This window comes from Neophocaena asiaeorientalis, unplaced genomic scaffold, assembly GCF_003031525.2.
Source record: "Neophocaena asiaeorientalis asiaeorientalis breed wild unplaced genomic scaffold, Neophocaena_asiaeorientalis_V1.1 scaffold517, whole genome shotgun sequence".
Lineage (NCBI taxonomy): Eukaryota > Metazoa > Chordata > Mammalia > Artiodactyla > Phocoenidae > Neophocaena > Neophocaena asiaeorientalis.
In genome coordinates this window covers 871,060-887,877 of record NW_020172724.1, presented here as the reverse complement: position 1 = coordinate 887,877, position 16,818 = coordinate 871,060, and the positions used below count along the sequence as shown (strand labels likewise).

Sequence of the window (16,818 nt, the reverse complement as noted above, 5' to 3'; positions counted from 1 at the left end):
GACCTTCTCTTACGTAACCACCGTGCAAGAATAAAAATCTGGAAATTTAGCATGAATATACTATCATCCAATCCACAGTCCATATTTTGGTAATTTCAGCTGTCTCAATAATGACTTAATAGCCATTTTTTCCCGAGTCTAAGACTCAACTCAGGAGTATATGTTGCATTTAATGTCCTTTAACGTGTATTTTAGTTTCCTTTAATTTGGAGGGCTTCCTATGCCATTCTTTTTTGTCAACAGCAGCAGTGATTAAAGCCTCTTTAAGCAGCTTCTCAGGAATGCTGAGACATTGTCTAGATGGAGGCAAGAGGGAGCTAGAATAGCAGAGCCTGAGGGATGGCTCTCAGCTTCAGCCTAGTTTGTGGCCTAATATGTGGAACCCTTTTGAGGACTCCTTGGAATCGTGGAGTTGTTCTGGAGAGGGTGAGAATATGCTCCTGGTGCACAGGGATGGGTGAGTGGGCTTCAGTCCTCATAAATTGGGTCCAAGTGGAAATTTAACCTTATTTTGAGGGCACAGGCTGGTGAGGCTAGGTGACATTCAGATTACATTCTTAGGTACATTTATAAAGGGAGGTTGTCTATACTTTTCATTAGAATATTTTTTAGGCTTTTTATTATGTGACATTTTAAACACATATAAAAGCAGAGAAAACAGTTTAATGAACCCCCATGTACGTACTCATCACCTGGCTTCGACAATTATCCTTCTTCCATTGAGCTCTCCTTCTACTTTTTTCCCATGAAAAATCTTAAGTAAAATCCCCCATACGTCTTATCTTTTTACCTTCAAATACTTCAGAATATATTTCCAACAGATAAAGGATTCTTTCAAAACAGGACATGCTACCACTTCATTATCACATCTAGTGAATTAATAATATTGTCTTAATAAAATCTAGTATCAATGCACATTCCATTTACAATCTGTCATGGATGTCTTTTTGCAGTTGGTTTATTTGTACTGAGATCTGAATAAGAAGCCATTCTGATGTGGTCCTACAGGGCAGCAGTGGAGGACAATACTCCCACTGGGTAGAACTTCACCCAGTGCAACTGGCTACTCATTTGCCTGAAATTAGAGGTGACCAGAGGTATGGATCTACTTTGATTCATGGGCAGTGGCTAATGGTTTGGCTGGCTGGTCAGGGACTTGGAAAGGACACAGTTAAATGATCACAGTGGGGAGGTTCTGGGGAAAAGGTGTGTGAATCGATATCTTTGAACGACCACAGAATGTGAAGGTCTGTGTCCCCGTAGTCACCTAAGAGTAATTATGCAAGAGAAATATTTTGATAATCAGGTGGATAAAATCATCTGTTCTCTGGATGTTAGTTAGTCTGTCTCCCCAGCAGCCTCTGTCCTTACAAAGGCCTCATGATCAAAGTGGCCAAGGCAGCAGTGAGGGAGACTGTGCGCAGGCTCCACAACATGGACTGTCCACCTCCTAGAGTCTCTGTCTGCAGTCACTGCTGAGAGGCCAACCCGCCAACAGCAAAGACCAACACTGAGCCCCCAACATAGCACCATTCTTCGAGACAATCAGTGAGCAACCTCCTCCATGTAAGGGGTGGTATTTTAATCTCACTGACACAGACACCTACTTTTTTTTTTTCTTTGTTTTTTTACGGTACGCGGGCCCCTCACTGTTGTGGCCTCTCCCGTTGCAGAGCACAGGCTCCCAACGCGCAGGCCCAGCGGCCATGGCTCACGGGCCCAGCCGCTCCGCGGCATGTGGGATCTTCCCGGACCGGGGCACAAACCGGCGTCCCCCGCATCGGCAGGTGGACTCCCAACCACTGCACCACCAGGGAAGCCCCAGACACCTACTTTTGATATAGATTTGCTTTTCCTGCCTGCAATATTTTTTTCCCAAACTGGTATCCATGCACTGACAAAATACCTTATTCACCAAGATGTTATTCCACCTTGCATTACTTGTGACCGAGGAACTCGTTTTACAGCCAATGAAGTACAGCACTGAGCTCGCGTTCATGGAAGTCACTGGTCTACCGCATCGTCTTGATTACCGTAGCTTTATAGGAAGACTTGAAAATCTAGGAAGACTTGAAAATCAGGTAGTGTAAGTCCTCCTACTTTGTTCTTCCCTTAAATAGTTTTCTGGCTATTCTAGATTCTTTGCATTTTTTTATAACTTTTAAAATAAGCTTGTCAATTTCTACCAAAAAAACCCTGCTGGGATTTGAATGGGATTATGTTGAATCTGTAGGTGAATTTTGAGCGAACCGACATCTTAACAATACTGAGTCTTCCAACCCATGCACGTGGCATAGCCCTCTATTTATTTGTCTTCTTTACTTTCTCTTAGCAATGTTTTGCAGTTTTTTGGTATACAAGGTCTTGTGCACCCATTCTGTTAAATTCATTCCTAATTATTGTATGGTTTGTGATGCTACTGTGGCTTCGGGCTGGGCTTCCAGAAGGGCTATGACTTCCACTTGGACTGTTGCTGGGGCGGCTTTGACTCTGGCTCCTGGCCGACTGCCACCTTGTCCAGGCTCTTTTGCTTCCTCCATCACTTTATTGTTCGGTTCCTTAGACAAGTGTCCTCTTCTCTTACAGATGTGTTACTTTCGCCATCGCCTTCTTTATAGTCTGGTTCAATAGCAGCTTCATCAGTTTCTCTAGTTAAGTCGGAGGAAGGTCAAGAGGAGTGGCTTAGCTGGGGTTTAGGCTGGATAGCATTCCTGCCAATTTGCCCATTAATCTGCACATTTTCAATCTGTGTCTGGTGGGTTAAGAATATGTATTATGTAATGTATTGCTACTTGATTCTTTGTTGTTCCTTGCTTCTAAGATGTGCTTCTCATGATCCTTATAAGGATCTTTATCTACAGATTTTGTCTCTTCACTTGAGCGTTTAGTGTCATAAGTGGCTTGTGATCATAAATTTTTAAATTTTTATTTATTTATTTTTGTTTGTCGTACGCGGGCCTCTCACTGCTGTGGCCTCTCCCGTTGTGGAGCACAGGCTCCGGACGCGCAGGCTCAGTGGCCATGGCTCACGGGCCCAGCCGCTCCGCGGCATGTGGGATCTTCCTGGACTGGGGCATGAACCCGCGTCCCCTGAATCGGCAGGTGGACTCTCAACCACTGCGCCACCACTGCGCCACCAGGGAAGCCTGTGATCGTGAATTTTTTTGTCTTCTGTGGGAATAGAAATACTTTTTTGGGGAATGTTCTATTCTTTTTTAGGCAACTCTTTCTCCTCCCTCAGCTTATTTTTCTGTTGACATGCAGGAGCTATAGGGTTTTGTTTTTTTTTAATAGATTGAGAAAGTTTCCTTCTATTCCAATATTTTGCTGAGAGTGATTTTTTAAATCATAAGCAGTTGTTTAATTTTGTTAAGTTTTGTTCATGTCTCTGTTGGTAATCATGATTTTTGTCTTTTATTCTGTTAATTTCTCTTTTATTCTGTTAATTTTTCTCTTTCATTCTGTTTTTCTCCTTTATTCTGTTATTCTGTTTTATTCTGTTAATTACACTGATTTTTTTTTTTCAAATGTTAAGCCAACTCTGGATTCCTGAGATAAACCCCACTAAGTCACATGTAGTATCCTTGTTATATTTTGCTGGATTCAATTTGCTAATGTTTTGTTAAGGATTTATGGTCATGTGAGATATTAGCCTGGAGTTTACTTTTCTTATAATAACTTTTTTTCTTATCAGGATAATGTTGGCATCATAAAATGGATGTGGGAAGTACTCCCTTCACCTCTTTTATGAAAGTGATAGTGTAAGATTGGTGTTATTTCCTTAAATGTTTGATAGATTTCACCAGGGAAGCTATCTGGGCTATTTTTTTCTTTTCCTTTTTCAAAAGAATTCAATTTTTTTGTAGACAAAGTATCATTTAGATGATCTCTCTTAAGTCAGTTTTTATAATTTGCCCCTTTGAAGGAATAGGTAATTTCATTATGTTGATGAATTTAGGGGGCATAAATTTGTTTATATTATTCATTTTTATCATGCTAATGTTTGTAGGACCTGTAGTTTTGACTCCTCTTTAACTTCTGATTTTGGGTTTTTCCTTGGTAAGTCTAGAGGTTTATCAATTTTATCACTTTTTTTTTTTTTTTTTTTTTTTTTTTTTGCGGTACGCGGGCCTCTCACTGTTGTGGTCTCTCCCACTGCAGAGCGCAGGCTCCGGATGTGCAGGCTCAGCGGCCATGGCTTACGGGCCCAGCCGCTCTGCGGCAAGTGGGATCCTCCCGGACCGGGGCAGAAACCCATGTCCCCTGCATAGGCAGGCGGACTCTCAACCACTGCGCCACCAGGGAAACCCTATCACATTTTTTAAAGACAGCTTTTGGTTTAATTGGTTTATGCTACTGATTGTGGATTTTCTATTTCATTATTCTTATTCATGCCTTCGTTTTCTACTTTATTTATTTTGGGCTTAAGCTGCTCATTCCTTTCTACTTTCTTACTATGGAAGCGTAGATGATTGCTTTTAGACCTTCTTCCTTCTAAGCACTGCTTCACCTATTCTACAACTTCTTTTTCTTTTGCTGTCCTACTTGTGTCTCTTCCTGGGAGGGCACTAAGGAATTTCAAAACCTGAGCAGCTGTAGCCCCCTCCATTGTGTCTCTTCATCAGATGTTAAAAAGGGTTTTGTGACCATAAAGTTTTGGACTATTTAAAACCAATTGAGTGTGGATTTTTAGGTAATTTCTTACTGAATCTACCAATTGTATCCTTCTACATAATAAGACCTAGAGCAGTTGACTGACTGTTCTGGAGGAAGAAGGTTTGTGTTTCAGATTTTGTCTTCTCTCTCCTGCATCAGAAAAGTTGTTGCTAAAAAGGGCCTCTCATATCAGCCTCCTTTTTCTCTTCTAGTTTTCTTCATGTGAAATAGCATAAACTCTAGCTGTACCCAAGTTTTTTGGTGTGCATTAAGGAAACTATCTCTTCATACTCATGAGTTTCGTTAGAGAAGTGGACTTCTGGATTTGGTTCCAATTCAGCAGGATTAAGAAGTGGACATATATTGAAATGAGGATAAAGGGCATTTTAAATGATATCAGAAATCCTATTTGGTGAAATAAGGGCAAATTAGTTTCTACTCCATTTCCCCCACATCCCATTTTAAAACAGGTGGCCTTTTAAAGACAGATGTTTTTGTGGCAATGGGCATTTGATACATTAGACTTCCTGGACTTGCTCAGCTGGGATACAAACCTCGCCAAGTGACCTGGGGGTGTTTCCCCTGAGTCAATTTAGCAATTAAATATGGAGAGGAAATGGATAATCTTATAGTCTACAGATGTCAGAGGCTTCCTTCTCACCCTTTCTCTCTGTATTTTCAGTTTATAAGTCTTTCTGAAAAACGTTTGGGCTTCCATTTCCAGGATATAGAAATTTGCAAGAGATCATTACTCTCTTTGTGACAATGCAAGTAATCTGGATGAACTGCAAAGTCTTAGTTGTTAAAAATCCACCAGAATTTAAAATGAACTAAATTCCAGAGTGGAAAGAGCCCTTGCTGGGAGAGTGAGACATGAGGCTGCTTTCATCAAAGCAGTATGACGGATAGAAGAGCAGACCTACCGTAGACAGGGGATTTTTGAATGTGCATTGAGAAACTAGCTGGACAAGCTAAAATTTCCATGAGCTGGCATGATGTATTAAAATCCCACCCCCAAACTTAGATGCTAAATGGCATCTATCTGCCAGTTCTTATCTGTAGGGCTTCACTAACTGCATGACCGTGGCCTGGTAAAGGTGAGGGACAGGAAATGAGGGTGGACAGAGATTTCTTTTGGAGTACTCACCTATTGTTTCCTTCTAAGTCTTCACTGAGTACAAAACAACAGCAGGAACAGGAAGGAAGATAGGGGGAAAACCCCTCAAGGCACACATACCCACCAATTCTTTACCAGTGAGCACAGTCGAAGGTAGAAGACATGTGAAAAAGCAGGAAGATGTGACCCATAATCAAGAGGAAAAAATAGCCAATTGCAACAGAACCAGGAATGACCCAGATGTTGGAATCAGCAGACAAAATCTTTAAGTATTATAACTGTGTTGAAGTATTTACTGGAAAAGATGGGCAAAATGAATGAAAAAATGGGAAGTTTCCACAGAGAATCTGAAGCCCTATAAAAGAATGAAATGGAAATTCTAGAACTGAAATGAAAATTTTAATTGAAGGTCTTGCCATCAGACTAGATACAGCAGAAGAAAAGATCAGAAACTTGAAGACAGGTTAATAAAATTTATCCAAACTAATGCATAAGAAGAGAAAAAGTAAATTGAATTAAATTTTAAGTTACAGCAGAGTTTCAGAGAACAATAGGACAACATAAAACACTACAGTATATACATATTTGGAGTCCTTCAAAGAGAGAAGAGAGAAAACGGGGCAGAGTGAATATCTGAAGGGATTGTGCTTGAGAATTTTTAAAAATTAATGAGAAATACTAATATATTAATTTGCAGATTTTAGAAGCCCATGAACACCCAAGTAGAATAAATATAAGGAGGGACTTCCCCGGTGGCTCAGTGGTTAAGAATCTGCCTGCCAATGCAGGGGACACAGGTCCAGGAAGATCCCATGTGCCACGGAGCAACTCAGCCTGTGCACCACAACTACTGAGTCTGCGCTCTAGAACCCACGAGCCACAGCTACTGAGCCCTCACGCCACAACTACTGAGCCCACGTGCCTAGAGCCCATGCTCCACAACAAGAGAAGCCACCGTAAGGAGAAGCCCGTGCATGGCAACGAAGAGTAACCCCCGCTCAGCCGCAACTAGAGAAAGCCCGCGCGCAGCAACGAAGACCCAACTCAGCCAAAAATAAAATTAATTAATTAATTAAAAAAAAGTATAAGGAAAACCACACCAAGGCTCATCATAGTCAAACTGCTGAAAACCAAAATTAAAGAGAATATCTTAAGCAGTCAGAGAAAAAGAACACATACATTTAAGAATCCAATAATAAGAATGATGGCTGACATCTAATAAAAAAAAAGTAGAATCCAGAAGACATTGGAATGGCTTTTTAAAATGCTGAAAGAAAAAAATCATTCAAAACGCATACTTCAAAAATGAGAAAACAGGGCTTCCCTGGTGGTGCAGTGGTTGAGAGTCCGCCTGCTGATGCAGGGGATACGGGTTCGTGCCCCGGTGCAGGAAGATCCCACATACCATGGAGCGGCTAGGCCCGTGAGCCATGGCCACTGAGCCTGCGCGTCCAGAGCCTGTGCTCCGCAACGGGAGAGGCCACAGCAGTGAGAGGCCTACGTACCGCAAAAAAAAAAAAAAGAAAAGAAACAAAATGAAAAAACAGTTAAAGACATTTTCCCACATAAAAAAGCTGAGAGAACTTGGCTGTAGTAGACTTTTATTACAAGAAATCATGAAGTTCTCAGGCTAAAGGGAAATGATTTTTACAGGAAGCACAATTTTTCCTCATTATTATAGTATGATTAGCATCTTTGCATATACTTATTTGTCTGGACTGCTGGATATTTTCCTAGGATTTATACTCTAAAGTGGAATTACTAAGGACAAAGAATATGATTAGAAATGTTATGTTACAACAACAGGAACTACTAGTAAGCTGATCTATCTCTTTGCCAATTTTTCCTCAGTACAGTCAGGGCTAATGTCAGTCTGAACTCACTGTGCGTTATAAGTTTAAGGAAGCTTATAATTGCAAATAAAGTGTATCCGTCTTATTTCCTTTACCACTTCAGAAAAGTCTTCAACTTAGTAGGCAGGTACAGACAACACTTTAAGACAATGGTCCTCGACTCCCTTTGCACATCAGCATTGCCTATTTCATAGGAATATGATTAATTCTTAATACATGAATGTTTTAATGTGAATTAATATGAGTTCAGTTTAATATGAATCCTCAGGGACAGTCATGGGCATCTATATATCTATATTTTAAAAAATTCTCAGCTGGGCTTCCCTGGTGGCGCAGTGGTTGGGAATTCACCTGCCGATGCAGGGGACACGGGTTCATGCCCCGGTCCGGGAAGATCCCACATACTGCGGAGAGGCTGGGTCCGTGAGCCATGGCCGCAGAGCCTGCGCGTCCGGAGCTTGTGCTCCACAACGGGAGAGGCCACAACAGTGAGAGGCCCGCATACCGCAAAAAAAAAAAATTCTCAGCTAATTCCAATGTGTAGCCAGGCTTAAAGGACCACTGTTCTAAAATTTTAAAATGTTTGGTCAGTGTCTAGTAGCCAAATGAATTTTAGCTGTTGACCTGTTAAGTACCTTTGATCTTTGCTTTCTTAGGACTTGGATTTACTTCTGATCATGGTTATACTTCAAAACTAGGGTTGATGGATAAACTATAAGATGCTCAGTTCAATTTGAATTTCAAATAAACAGCCAATAATTTTTTAGAGAAAGTAAGTCCCATGTATTGCAGGTGACATGCTTATCCTAAAAATTATTGGTTGTTTATCTGAAATTCAAATTTAACTGGATATTTTGTATTTTTATTTGCTAGATCTGGCTGCACTTATCATAGTTATACTTCAGGATAAAACCTGATTTTCTGTGGCATTCCCCTGCTCTTACCGAGGACTGGTGTTGGGACTCTCTGTTTTCTGAAGAGGTTTGTGTTTATAATAAGTTTTAGCTTCAGATTCTCTCTGCCCAGGACAGAAAACTACATTCATCAGCCTTCTGAAATCAGTCCACAAAGAAACTTTCAACACACTCCATGAGGTCTTGGTGGCTCCTTGGCTTGTCCTAATGTCTGTTGTGGGAAGCTTTTACTTGGTGGAGGAGAGGGTTCCTAATGGCCATAAGGTATGCAATCCCCTCTTTAGACACAGAGAAAGAATCTTCTAGCACTTCTGCCTGCCAGTGAACAGAACATGTGCTATGGAGTAGGCTTTTGTTCAGACAGCAGTCCCCGGAACCCGTTAGCTATGAGTAGGTAAGGGGAGCTGATGCCCATTACCCCAGGAAAAGGGTACAACAGGGCATGTTGTTTGTTTTGCTTTGTTTTTGAGTGTGTGTGTGCGTGTTTAGAAAATGCTTCTTTTCCCTCTAGTAGTAAATCGCAGAGGGGGTAGACCAAATTGTACAAGCTGCCCCGGGGTAGGCGGGGGGTGGTGGGGCTCCTGTGTGTAGGGTATTTAGACCTTAAGTTCAGTGGCTCCCTGAAACTTGAAGTTAGGGGGAGCTGGTGAGGTCAAATGACACGGCCCTGCCCACGGCATTCTGGTAGGGAAGAACCCCAAGGGATCCAAAAAGAGACCAGCCAGAAAGGAAAGGGGAGTCTGGAAGCCCTGTTGGATTCAGAGGCCCCCACCCCCAGAGTGATTTGATGAATGATAGCTAAGTGCGTGGCTGAGAACTACAGAAGTGAAGTCTCAGAGCCAGTAACAGCATGCCACCAGCGGACCCAACCTTGTAGGATTGACTTTCAATAGCGACACCTTGTGGCGGCCTCTAGCAATGACAGCAGAGAGCTGAGCTTTTTTCCTTGTCCACCTAAGTGCCAGGAAGCAGCACCCAAGGAGTAGGATTCTTAGTGCAGGGGAGGAGGGAGGGCTCCAGAGGGAGAGCCTGGACTTCCGGTAGAGAAGGGTAGGCGGGTGCTTAGGCAGTTATGGCCGGTGGTATACTGGGTCCACATCCTAGTTCTGCCTCTGTGAGGAGTTGGCCAGTTACTGCATCTCTTTCTGCCACAGTTTCTTTATCCGCAGAACGAGGATGATAATAGTACCTGTCTCCTGAGGTTGCTGTGAGGGTTAAATGAGTTAGTGCATTTAACTAATGCTAGAATAGTGCCTGGCACGTCGTGAGTGCTCAGGAAATTGTGCAGGCTGATGATATTGTTGTTAGGAGAGATACAAAGAGATGAGCTGACGCTGTAACAAGCTCAGAGGCAGAAGCCTTGATCCTCGCTTCGCAGATAATGCAGCTGACGCTCAGAGAACGAAAGTGACTTGTTCAAGAGCCTGTCGCATGATTTGATGGAACTCTGGTCCTCTGATCTGACCTGTGTTTCCTGAAAGCTTGAAATTACCTACCCTAAACACCAGGTCTCTGTGATTCTTCAGGCATGATTGGAGTCAGATCCAAAGCTATTTTAATGGCAAATGAACCTGAAGCTGAAGTGAACCACACAGAAGAAAAAAAGCCCCGTTTATATCACCTCTGATTTTTTTTTTCCTTGATCCATTGTTTCTATTCCATCTTCAGTGCTTCTGCCTTAGTGTAACCCTCCTCTCTGACCTGGACGCTGTAGTCATCTCCTAACTGGTTTTCCTCCTCCTGGCCCTTCTCCCCTCCACACATCCAGAAGGGTGGTCTTTCTAAACTGTACGCCCCTCTCGAGGCTTCCAGTGTCTACTCACCTCCTCTGAGACTGTCCAGACTGTTGAATTGTGTGCAATGACACCCCAGTCTCCTCAGCTTCTTTTCCTGCCGCTGTCGCAAGAGCAGGTTCTCCTTCTTTCTGTAACCAAAGCATTTGGACCCTTCTGCAGTACCACTCACTGTGTTACATTTTCACTGTTGTTTGCACTCAGTGCTTCCAGGAGCCTGCAAATTCATTGATGGCAGAGATCATATCTTATCTGCTGGTGTCCCTCAGTGACGGGCACGGCACCAGGTTAGGAAGTGTTGATGAACGGGACACATCACCCGTGGGCTCATTTAGGATACAGAGGTGGCCGCTCCATGAGTTTCGGGTCAAATGCAACTCTTCAGTACATCATGAGTAGTATGAAAGGGATGGGAAGAAAATAAGTGACCCTTATATACTATATTGATGTGCCGATTCTATATATTTTAAGAAACCTAAAACTTTGCAGTTTGGTCTATATAAGAGCTCTCTAGTCAACAAGCAAAACAAACAAAAAATCTATCATTGCCAGAATTTATTGAGGTACTTGGTGGTGATATCAGCAACAGTTCAAGTTGGAAAGCTTAGGCAGGTCCCGAATGGCAGTGAGAAGCCAGAACCCTGGGGTACTCTGAGGGTTTCTCTGGGCATGCTGGGGTGCCCACAGCAACCCGGCACGTCTGCTAACCAGACTACCTGGCTTCAATCCAAGCTTAGTTGCACCGGCTGTGTGACTTTGGACAACGTCCTCAGCCTCTCTGCGACACTTTACTTAGCTATAAAATGGGGATAATAATAGCACCCCTCATAGTGTTATTGTGAGGTGTTAATATCTACAAAGTTCTCAGAACAATGTCTGGCAAGTAGTAAGCGCTACACACGTTAGCTCTTATTACTGCCAACCCGGGAAGCTCAGTGCTGTTTTTCTGAAAACTGGGTACCGTAAGATCAGACCTGTCCCCTGAGTAGACTAGTTCATGAGTAAATGTGCCCCCTTTTCTGTGTCTGTCCCTTGCCTCACCACCTTTGCTTCTCGTCGTGTAGCTGAGAGTGCTTTGGGTTTTAAGACAGGAGGGGACCCTGGTTGTCGCCTATCAACTGTGTGAACTTGAGCAGTTCTTTCGTCTCTTGGGGCCCAGGGTCCTCTGTTAAATGAGATGGCTGGACTAAGGTGATTGCTAAGGATCTTCCAGCTTGGGATTCTTTGATGCTTCAGCTCTTCCCCCCACTGCTGCCTCAGAGCTGACCATTCATCAACCCCTTAAAGAGAGTGGCAGGGGGGCCCCCCCATCTGCTGTGGCCGAGGGAGCCTCAAGAGCGCCAGGCTCCACATCACACCGTAGAGATGTGATCCCAGATGCTCAGCCTGTGGGTCCTGCCTCCCAATCTGGGTCCTGCTGATGCAGAGGATCCAAGGGTTCCTAATGCGTTAGGTGATGATCACTCCTTGGGTGTCCAGTGTGGGATTAGGGGGATCTCGTCCAGTTGCCAGTTAAGCAACATTTCAGCAAGACTAACGTTGCTTAACTGGTAACTGATGGCAGCCCATACGGGACTGAGACTGGCCTCTTGCTTGACGTGCGCTCCTCAGATGTATAGCACAGGGCTGGGTGCACGGTAAATGTTCACTAAATAGTTTTGAATGATGGTAATAAGCCAGTGGTAGGATGTGGCTGCTGAGAAACCTAATGTCATCTCAGGCCACATTAATAGAAGCATGTTAAGTAAAATGAGGGAGATGATAACCTCACTGTTGCATGCTGTAGAGACCTTATCTGTCGAACTGAGTTTCGTTTTGATTACCCCCTAAGGCTCCATGAGAGCTGGTGCTTGCCTTTTTTGCTACTGTATTGCCAATGAGAGCATTGCACCTGTCAGATACCAGGCTTGCAATAAATCTGTTCCCTGCCGGACAGGGGGAGATCTTGTTCTCCTTCAGGATTGCAAGGAGGGTTGTGGGCCTCATGAAGAGCAGCAGAAGTAACCCACCTACACAGCAAACCCTGAGAATCTTCCCCAAATATCCGAGTAATGCACATCTGTGTTTTCTCCTGCCTAGCTAACATCCATTCCCCCTTTTAGTCACAGTATCCTGACTTTATTTGGGGAATCCCATTGAGGACAACCCTCTGGGACTAGTTGATTCCGTTGAGTATAGCCTTGGTGGGACCATTTCTCAAGGAGCCCTGGGCTCCCCGTCTCAGAGTGACACACAACTCGGGCTAGGTTTTTCCAGAGTGGTGGCTCTCACAGCATGGATTCCAGACCAGCAGCACCAGCCCTGCTTAGGAGCTTATTAGACATGCAAAATTCTGGAGTCCTACCTCAGAATCAGACACTTTGGGTGTAGAGCCCAGCAATCTGTGTTTTAGCAAGCCCTGCAGGGCGTCCTGATGTTAAAGTGGGTCTTATCGTTATCTGAGGGTTGACTCTTGATTCCACCCAAACGCTGAAATCGGTTGGCACCGTGTTTTCCACTGGTGGGGAGCGGGGTGTAGGGGCTTGGGGGTGTGTGACCCTCAACACACTGCCCAAAGGCAGAAACAGAGACCCAGATGTGGAGGACAAACGTATGGACACCTAGAGGGGAAAGCGGCGGGGGGTGGTGGTGGTGGGATGAACTGGGAGATTGGGATTGACATACATACACTGATGTGGATAAAATGGATGACTAATAAGAACCTGCTGTATAAAAGATAAATTTAAAAAAAGACACTGCCCAGGGGTGTTTGCTCCTAAGATCTCTGGAACCTGTCCTGTCAGGGACTCAAGTCTTCAGATTTTCTTCAGTTCTATGAGCTTCCCCATCACCAAATAAGTTCTTTAATTTCTTTCTTTTTTTAAAAAAAAAATGTGCTTCTAGTTAGCTGGAGTCAATTTCTGTTTCTTAGAATCAAAGAGCCCACTGACACTGGATGGGAAAGATTTGGTCAGATGACTCATGGGTCCCTTCCAGCCTGGCACATGCTGAATGAATGAGTCAATAAATGATGGATTGATGGAACTGAACCAGATCTCCTCAAGTCTGAGCTCCAAGAGAAAGTAAAATTAGGGCGGGGGAAAAAAAAAAAAAAAGAAGGTGAAGAGTGTGAGTCGGTACAGATTCCAGCCAGAATCAGAAGCGTCTTGCCTAGACCAGGATTCTCAAAAAAGCACTGGGAAACCTGCCCCAGCGAGAGCTTCTTTGTGGACTGGCCGGTGACCTTAGGAAAGTCGTGTAACCTCCCTAGGTCCCGTTTTTCTCTCTCTGAAGGAGAGGATTATACTGTGCTCTTTGCTCATCCCTCTTCTGTAGCTAAATTAAAATGCCTGTGTGACTAAGAGCAGCCTTGGGGAGGCCCACGTGGATGCTGCCTGTTGGGCTGTGAGCGATTTGACGAAGCAGTCTCCATCTTGGTAACCGGGGCCAGATGCTTCAGTGCAGACCCTGCTGACTCATCAACAGCCCCACCTTCCCGAGGGCTGGGCTGGGGTCAGCTCTGAGCTAGTACCATCTGCCTTCCCAGAAGTGCCCTGCTGGGGTGGTGCGGTGGAGTGTAGGCAGGAGGAATAGATATTTAGGGAGAGCACACAGGGGTTCTGAAGGATGGGGAATTTTTGTAGCTGGTGTGAAAATTTATTGGAAGTGAGACTTTTCTAAGGAGAAATTGGATAAATGAGTGTCTACACATGGAATTCAGAAGGGTTGTGAAACTCACATACATTTGGAACAGGAAGTGTTCAAAAGCGCTAGTTCACGATGTATTCATGGCTGTTTGGGGGCCGTCTCGGGCCTGGAGAACCAACCAAAGTCAGGAACCTGACAGCACTGGGGTTTGGAAGGATGGGCTAACAGCTCTCCTATCTTTGTGCCCTTTGGTGCTCCGTCTGCCTCTCTCAGCTTTGCCTCTCTGTCATTCTTCCTGGCCTCCCAGCCTTCTGGTTTCAGCTTCTTGTTTCTGCATGCTGCCTTCTCTGCAAGAACCCATTTTGGTTGCGAATGACTGACACCCAATCATAACAACTTGGGGACACAGAGAGGCTTTATTGGCTCTTGGAATCAAGTCCTAAATTTGAACAACCAAATCTTCCAAAGGGGAGGATGCAGCTAGACTTCAGGAATGGCGGGAACCAGGGCTTGAATCTGTTGGCAGTCTCATCGTTGCTTTTCTCTGTGTGATGGTTCACTGTCTCTCAACACTGACTAGCTTCTGCCACGTTGTGCATGGGAGATATGGCTGCCAACAGGGCCCTTGGCTCCTCTTTTGCAGTTCCCACTACTGGAGAGGGGCAGCTTTTACTTTCTGGATCCCAAGTTGAATTAAATAGGAAACTCAATTGACTAAAAAATCATAGCTTAAAATCATGACTGTCCTAGCTCTGCCAGTGACCACTGTGTGACCTTGCAAAATTTACTTTGCCTCTCTGAACAGCAGTTTTCTTATCTGAGAAACGGGGATGAACACAGTTCCCAGATCAGAGGCAGTTATCGCCTAGTAGTTGGGAGTAGAGAGGCTCTGGGGCCAGACTGCCCTGCTCCAATCCTAGTTTTCCTACTTAGAAGCAGTGTGACCTTGGGCTGGTCCCTCAACCTCTGGGTGCCCTAGCTTCCTCATCTCTAAATAGGGACAATAATAGCACTTACTCATGGGGATGTTTGAGGATTAAATGAGTTCGTGCACCTAAAGAATGTAGAGTAATGAGTGCATCTCCCGAGCCCTCAGTGCTGCCATCTGTTCCTTGCTGCCTCCCTCCCTAGCTCTTGATGACATTTTTGCAGGGTCTCTCCATGGCTGCTGCTTAAGTGGAATAGACGGTGACTGGTGAGCCATCCTCTCCTCCGCTGGTTGCCACTCTACTCCTTTCTCTGCTACTCAAGAACATGAGTAGGAACCAAGATGTTCTTACAGGAATAAATTTGAATCTCTTCTAATTAACATTTTAAAAGTAATCATTCTTGAGCCTTGGTTCCCTATTATTTTTATTTATTTATTTTTTTTGCGGTACGCGGGCCTCTCACTGTTGTGGCCTCTCCAGTTGCAGAACACAGGCTCCTGACGCGCAGGCTCAGCAGCCATGGCTCACGGGCCCAGCCGCTCCGCGGTATGTGGGATCTTCCCGGACCGGGGCACGAACCCGTGTCCCCTGCATCGGCAGACGGACTCTCAACCACTGCGCCACCCGGGAAGCCCTCCCTATTATTAACGGATTGCTTTTAAGGATGGATTCTGAGCACTGTGTCAAGTGCTCCACATCCATTATTTAATTTAATTGTAACAACAACACAGCAAGGCAGGTGTTCTTAGCTCTCTTTTACAGATTCAGAAAATGCACCTCAGAGAAGAACAGTAACTTGCTAGGCGTCACACGTCTGGCTTAACGGAGAAGCTGAGATTCAAACCTCCTTGTCCAGCTCCAAAGCCCATGCGTATGCTCAGCTCCTGTCTTAGACGCACCTTCTGCTGGAGGCTGAGCCAAGCCCTCCCATCTGCCTGTCTCTCCTGTCTACTCTGAGTCGCAGTCCTTGTTTGCACATAAGCTGATCCTCTGCTGGCTAGGGCTTTGTCTTGTTCACCTTTGCCCTCCTTTGGCCTGACAGCTTTCCCCAACTAGATGATAGACGTTGTGTGCCGTACGTTGTGCCTTCAATCTCCATCCCCCTCACATCCCTCGCAGAGGTCAGGGGGCATGGCAAGGGCTCTGAAAAAGCCCCCCGACTCTGGAGACTTGGGTGGAGGAGGCAGAGGAAAAGGAGCGTGTCAGTCCCGCTCCCCTCCAGGCGATGGCGCCAGTCTGCAGGCCAGGCCTGGTCCCGGAGCCGCTGTCCCTGGCTTGGAGCGGGCAGCACAGCCCCAAGCCTCCTCAGGGCCCCCATCTGGAGAAGCACCAGTTATTGGCATTATCCGTGGGATGAGCGGCAAGGAGAGAGACCCAGGGGAGCAGCAAGACAGTAGCATGGAGTGCGACCCTTCGTGAGCCCCGCCCTAAAGTGCAGCGAGGGCTCAGGGCTCCTGCTTTCTTGGGGACAGCCAGGATGGCTGTGCAGCCCCAGCCCTGCAGTACTCGGGGAGCTAGGCCACTCTGGCCTGGGCGTCAGGACTTTTCTAAGCCTGAGATGCTCTGAGCACAGCCTGCACCCTGAACGCAGATAGTAAGAAATAATAACTGAGGCATATCCCAGCCCGGGGCTGGGGATGTGCAGAGGGTGGGATGGGGGGAGGACCCTTGGACCCAGGCCCCCAATCACAAAGGGCCACAGATTAGGCTTGAGGCATAACCTCCAAATCAGAGCATGTGTGCGATGAGGGAGCTCCCCTGACAGGGTACATGACAGGCCAAAACAAGTCCAGTTGTTAAATATGAACACTTACGATGGACCATCATTTTTGTAAGGGAGTTATCACATGTCTTCATGTTTGTGCATGCCAGAGGCCTCAGAATGGAAGAGGCCTGGGCCTCCACCCACCTCTCAGAGCCCAGGGCGCT

General features: G+C 45.2%; 1 pseudogene; it reads right to left on the bottom strand.

Annotated features, from left to right (window-relative positions):
• The window catches only part of LOC112396501 (E3 ubiquitin-protein ligase RBBP6-like), a 74,841-nt pseudogene that overhangs the window by 37,736 nt on the left and 20,287 nt on the right, over positions 1-16,818 (bottom strand).